The sequence below is a fragment of the Petromyzon marinus genome, chromosome 43, assembly GCF_048934315.1.
Source record: "Petromyzon marinus isolate PM22_M1 ecotype Great Lakes invasive population chromosome 43, UKy_Petmar_22M1.pri1.0, whole genome shotgun sequence".
Classification (NCBI taxonomy): domain Eukaryota; kingdom Metazoa; phylum Chordata; class Hyperoartia; order Petromyzontiformes; family Petromyzontidae; genus Petromyzon; species Petromyzon marinus.
The window spans coordinates 15231634-15237482 of NC_133709.1; positions in this window are offsets into that span (position 1 = coordinate 15231634).

Here is a 5849-nt window from a genome sequence, read left to right on the forward strand (position 1 = left end):
GCTGTGGCCATAGAGGCATGAGGCTTGCATGGCATCTACCACGTATCGCAGAAACTCGTGGGCATCTTCCTGTCTCCCAATGCGCAGGTGTTTGGCGATGCCTGCAGAGAAATGGACATGGGGACAAAGTGACAGGTACAGGATCTGATGACATCCTTCAAGAGCTCCCCAACATGTCAAAAGGAGCAGTGCAAAGGACTTGGAACACAGATGGCGAAAGATCGCGGGGATAACTTCTCCTCCGAGTGCAAGTTTTAACGTAGTTGTGGGACTCACGCGTGATGTTTTTAGTGATGACCTTGGGTGTCAGCACTCTCTTTGAGTTGTTGAACGTGTTGACGACGTGACGCTCCATGACGCACATCAGGCAAAAGTCGCTCTGTTGGCCTGCGAACGAGGGCACAATACAAAAAAAGATAAGAGTACAAAGTATTGGTAAGGTAAACAAATCACTTTAAAAAAATCTACATTTAAAACTAAACTTTTTATTTTATTTTACCAGATAAAGCCCACTGAGCTATTAGCTTCTTCAGAAGCGACCTGGACCACAAATGCTAGCTCAACGAAGTGGCTTATCACGTGGGAAATTTATCGCAGCAAAATAACTGCCAATAACCTAGCCCATGGGTAAACGAGAGTGCCAGGGGGGTACTTACAGGTGCTGCAGTGCTCTTGCAGCAGCAGGTAGTTCACGAGCGGCGGCGTGTAGGCGAGGCACTGCAGCGTGGCGTTGAGGAAGCAGGTGTTCCCCAGGTTGCGCAGGCCGGCACCCTTGCCCACGTCGTTCTCCCACCTGAGGCTCAGCCGCTCCGTCGCAAACAGCGAGAGCCGTGCCGCCGGAATGCCGTCGTCCTCCTCTGCACAAAGGGAACGGTGGTGGCGGAAGCCGGCGTCATCGCAGAGCGCTGCACTGCCGATGGGGCTGGCGTGGATATTCAGTGGCCCCAGCCAGCACCCGTGCTGCTACTCTTAACCACAAAGATTTTGCACGACATTTCAGTGTAAGGCTAAACTTCGCGACAAATATGATTCGCCTGCCACGTGGGCTGCTGGGTGTTTTGAGCTCCCCGTGTTACTCGTGAAGGGCAACAGCAGTGGCTCCAAAGCGGCCCTTGCGTTGGTGGCTGCCACCCTGACGAGAGGTCACGAGGCTGCGTAACCGCACGCTCACCTTGGGGTGCAGGCAGCACAGACACGCTGTTGTGTCGTTCTGTGGCTGGCACCGGGGAGGGTTCAGGCCGGCCGTGGGGAAGGCAGCTGGGTTGGGTGCAATGCCTCTCGTCGGCCGCCACCGGCACCTCGTTGGACGAGGTGGGGGCCAAGACCGTGAGGTCGTTACCGGACGAGGTGCCCTCCGCTCCAGCTGCCACAGTCGTGGTTGGGTCCTGCCACAGCAACGCAGTCAACACATCCACAATTACTCCTCCCATCTGGACTGGGATCTCAACACACGTGGGACTGTTTTATCACCAAAAGAAATACAATTTTAGTCCATGAACCGATGGGCGATCAAATGTCTCAGAAGTCAATATACAGTATTTTTAAAGGAACCCCAATCTCACTTTAACTCGTAAAATACTCTATGATGAACGGCCATTGACAAAAGATGAACGAGTTCAATTTGTTGCTATGCATGCTGGAGAGAAGGCAGCTGTAGTTTCAAAGAAGTCCTAAATGCATTTCAGAAGAGAAATCGTGCATTCATGTTAATCGAATTCATTTTTAACATTTGTTAAAATTAAACGAAATAACCCTCCGTTATTTTTTCAAATAAACACAATAACCCGATGTGTCCTGATTTTTCGGCCACCCTCTTACAAACGACGTCATGATGTGATGTGCCCTGAAGAAAGCCCCTTGCCTGAAACGTCGATTTTATATCTTTCATCATACAGTATATATTTAATAACCATAATTATACAGGTTGGCCCAAAAGCTAAGACAGGGTTATTTCATTTATATTAACCCTCACATAACGTTTTATTATTTATTTTTAAAGTCAACTTTATATTTATAGTTTTGATGATCTGTGCCGAACGCCTGACACACGCTGCGGGTAACGCTGGCTTGGCTACGTGGATTCCCATGCAATTCTTTTGATTTTCACGAAAGGCTTAGATTAAAATTGTAACTAATTATTAGTTTGTTGTTACCACAACGATACATTTTCTCCAAAAATATACCAGCGCCTCTTATGATAAGAGCCACGTCTGCCCTCTGTTTTTGTATTTTATCTTTGCGTTTTGTGCACCATTATTAGTGAGTAATAATAAATAACCCATTCAGTTAATTTGTGCGTGATAATATTTATTTTTTGAACGTCGAATAGAAATAAAGAAGCAGAATCCGCTTTTAATTTGAACTCAGTGCAGTTTCACTTTGATGGCTTTTGCTAGCACTTACGGTGAACATTTGTGACAATTGGTGAACACCGACATCTCCCCTTGCGATCAATAATGAACGGTCACTTTTTTTTAATTCACATCAAATCAGAATCCAGTAAGTTATTGTAACTAAACAGGAGCGGACACCCGTCCATGTAGGCGAACGAGGCGGTCGCCTGGGGCGCCAACAATTCGAGGAAAAAATATACAAATAAAATAACGACGATGTCATTTTGATTCCCGTGCAACGTACAGAGGTTCTATGAATTTTAATTAATTTCTCAACATTCCTGAGAATGTATTGGTTGGACAGACGGACGGACAGACAAACCGAATAATTTTGCCTCTGTTTAAAAAAATACGCTTAATTAAACATTAAATGTAAAATCGTGGCAAAATGTTTCCCAGTTTACCAGAAACCTCAGCCTGGATCTGCCCTTGGGGTTTGGGGGTGGCGGCGCCCATTGCGAGGTTGGCCGAGGGCGTTGCCAGTTGCTGGCAGCAGCTGGTCTAGGGCCACCCCTCTCACTGAGTTCAAATTCATTTTGGTAAAAGCGACTTTCTGCTCACGTTTTGAGCGAAAATTGGTGAACACACCGACGCGTCCTTGCGGTTTATAAATAGTTATTTTTTAGTATTCACATAAATAGGGAATCCAGTAAGTCGATACTTAGAACGAAATCATTCCTACAACATTTAGTTTACTTTCTTCCCGACAGAAAGGCAACTCAAACAGCTGCTAGAACGATGAAGGTGATTTACAATTGTCATTCTTTATTTACAGGTTTGTTATATATTACTCTCAGAAGAGAAAATTACATTCGGTACGTCACATTCCGTAACTTTAGTTCATTCAGATGAAGCCAGAAGAGTCGCAGACGAAAGAAGACGTCGATTAAACGGAGGAAGGCGGCAGAGATGGCGTCATCGACAAAGTCACGACACACTGGATCGTTTACGACGTGGAAATACCCGTCACGTGACGAGCAATTACACAACTTTTATACGTTATTATTAATTTCTATTTTGCTTTTTCAGGTGACATTTTTCAAAAATGGAAAGGTAATTGACCAAAGACGAACGAGTTCGATTGTCATTTGTATGTGTGGTGGGTAATTGTTGGGCGTAATACGCCGCCACCACTTTGGTTGAGCAGGTACTTCCAGTCAGGGGGCAATAGCGAGTACGGCCTGTGCTAAGCAGGACTCGTGGGTCAGGCATTCCGCGGGGGGGACGGTTGGGAACCGGAGGGGGACACCCCAGGTCCCCGGGTGGGGGGCTGGGGAGGATTGCGCAACAATCCAGGTCCCTCGAGAAGGTTCCAGATGGTGGGCGTGACCAGGGGCGGGGTGACCCTGGGAGCCCCATAAAAGCCGGACCCCAGTGCGGCTGAGGCAGTTCGCCTCAAGCCGAAGACCCAGAAGCCCACCTGAAGATAGGACCCTGGACCCCAAGCCCCGCCGTCCTTATAAGGGCCGGGGCTCAGTGAGGCCAGTGATCAATAGGCTAGGACCCTGAGGATTCCCCGACCCGACGCCCTTCTCAGGGCCGGGTCTGTGTGGGTCAGCGGTCGAGACTCGAGGACCTTGGCTGTGTCGGGTCAGCCTCCTCTAGGTCCCGCTAGCCGGAGGGCTAAGGAGTGGTTAGCCCCAGTAGTTAGGGCACGTTAGCCCGGAGGCCGTACCTCCTTAGGTGGTGGGTAGAAGGGGCCATTACCCCTCCGTGTTAGGGACCTAGTGTTACTGTTATTGTTGTTATTAATAAATACGTGTTGCCTCCTACGAAGACTCAGTCTCCATACAAACCCACTACATATGCAAAAGAAGGCAGCTGTGATTGAATTTTTTAAAGGCCTAAATTAATTTGAAGAAATAATAAATTCGTCCATCGTGCATTAATGTTAATAGATGTAAGTTTTAACGTTTATTAAACAAATCAAATAAAGCTCTGTTATCTGTTGAAATAAACATGATAGCTCTATGTGGCATGACTTGTGGGCCACGCTTTATAGGCGACGTTATGAAGAGCCAACTGTGATGTGCTCTGAGGAAGGGGCATTGACTGAAACGTCGTTTTTCTATATTTAATAATACTTTATATATGTATTGCACGTTATTATCAGAGTCAGAATATTTATACTGGAGGAATCCGATGAGCTATAAAGCTATTTTTCACATGTCCAATTGGCACCGGTCAGAACGTTACAACAACGAACAACACAAACACATAATAGGAGTGCAATTTAACTTAATACTGAAATTACACCGTTCTCATTATTCTTAAAGTTAACAATTTAACTATTATCATTATTAATATCGATAACAAATCCTCTGTGACTTGTTCAAATAAATACGATACCTGTGTCCTGACTTTTGGGCAACCTTCTATAGGCGACGTTATGAAAATGGAAAAAAACTGATGTACTCTGCAGAAGGGACATTTCCTGAAACGTCACCTATCATTTTCCTGTAACAATTCCCCAACCCCCGTGCACTCCTAGAGTTGTGATTGGCTGAGCGGCGCCAACAGGCCCCGCCCGCCACCCGGGGCTCCTCCCCCTCACCTGAGACTCCGCCCTCAGACGCGGCCCCGCCGCCGCCTGCGCGGCTCCCGTCAGCTCCAGCACGGCGACCCGCGCCGTGCCTCGGGCTTCATCCGGGGAGGGGGTCCCGGGCACAGCCCCGCGGGATCCCTCGGGGGGGTCGCCAACTGCAACAAGAAGCACAGCGATCACATTTTACACTGCGGATAAACAAACGGCTCTACATTTCCCACTGTAGAAAAACATGGCACTGGATTCAGTGGCCCCATCCAGCACACGTGCTGCTACTCTTAACCAGACATTTTGCCCCACATTGAAGTGTAAGACTCAAGTTAGCGACAAATGTGATGTGCCTGTCACGTTGGCCGCTGGGTGTTTTGAGCTCCCCGTGTTACTCATGAAGGGCAACAGCAGTGGCTCCAACGCGGCCCTTGCGTTGGTGACTGCCACCCTAACGAGAGGTCACGAGGTCACGTGGTCGCACGCTCACCTTGGGGTGCAGGCAGCACAGACACGCCGATGTTCTCGCGTGCTGTGGCTGACACTGGGGAGGGTTCAGGCCGGCCGTGGGGAAGGCAGCTGGGTTGGGTGCAATGCCTCTCGTCGGCCGCCACCGGCACCTCGTTGGACGAGGTGGGGGCCAAGACCGTGAGGTCGTTACCGGACGAGGTGCCCTCCGCTCCAGCTGCCACAGTCGTGGTTGGGTCCTGCCAAAGCAACGCAGTCAACACATCCACAATTACTCCTCCCATCCGGACTGGGATCCCAACACACGTGGGACTGTTTTATCTCCAAAAGAAATACAATTTTAGTCCATGAACCGATAATCGATCTGCATAAAATGTCTCAGAAATATATATAGACTATTGATTTTTAGAGGAACCCCAAACTCACAAAATATTCTAAGAAGGGGCCATTGACTA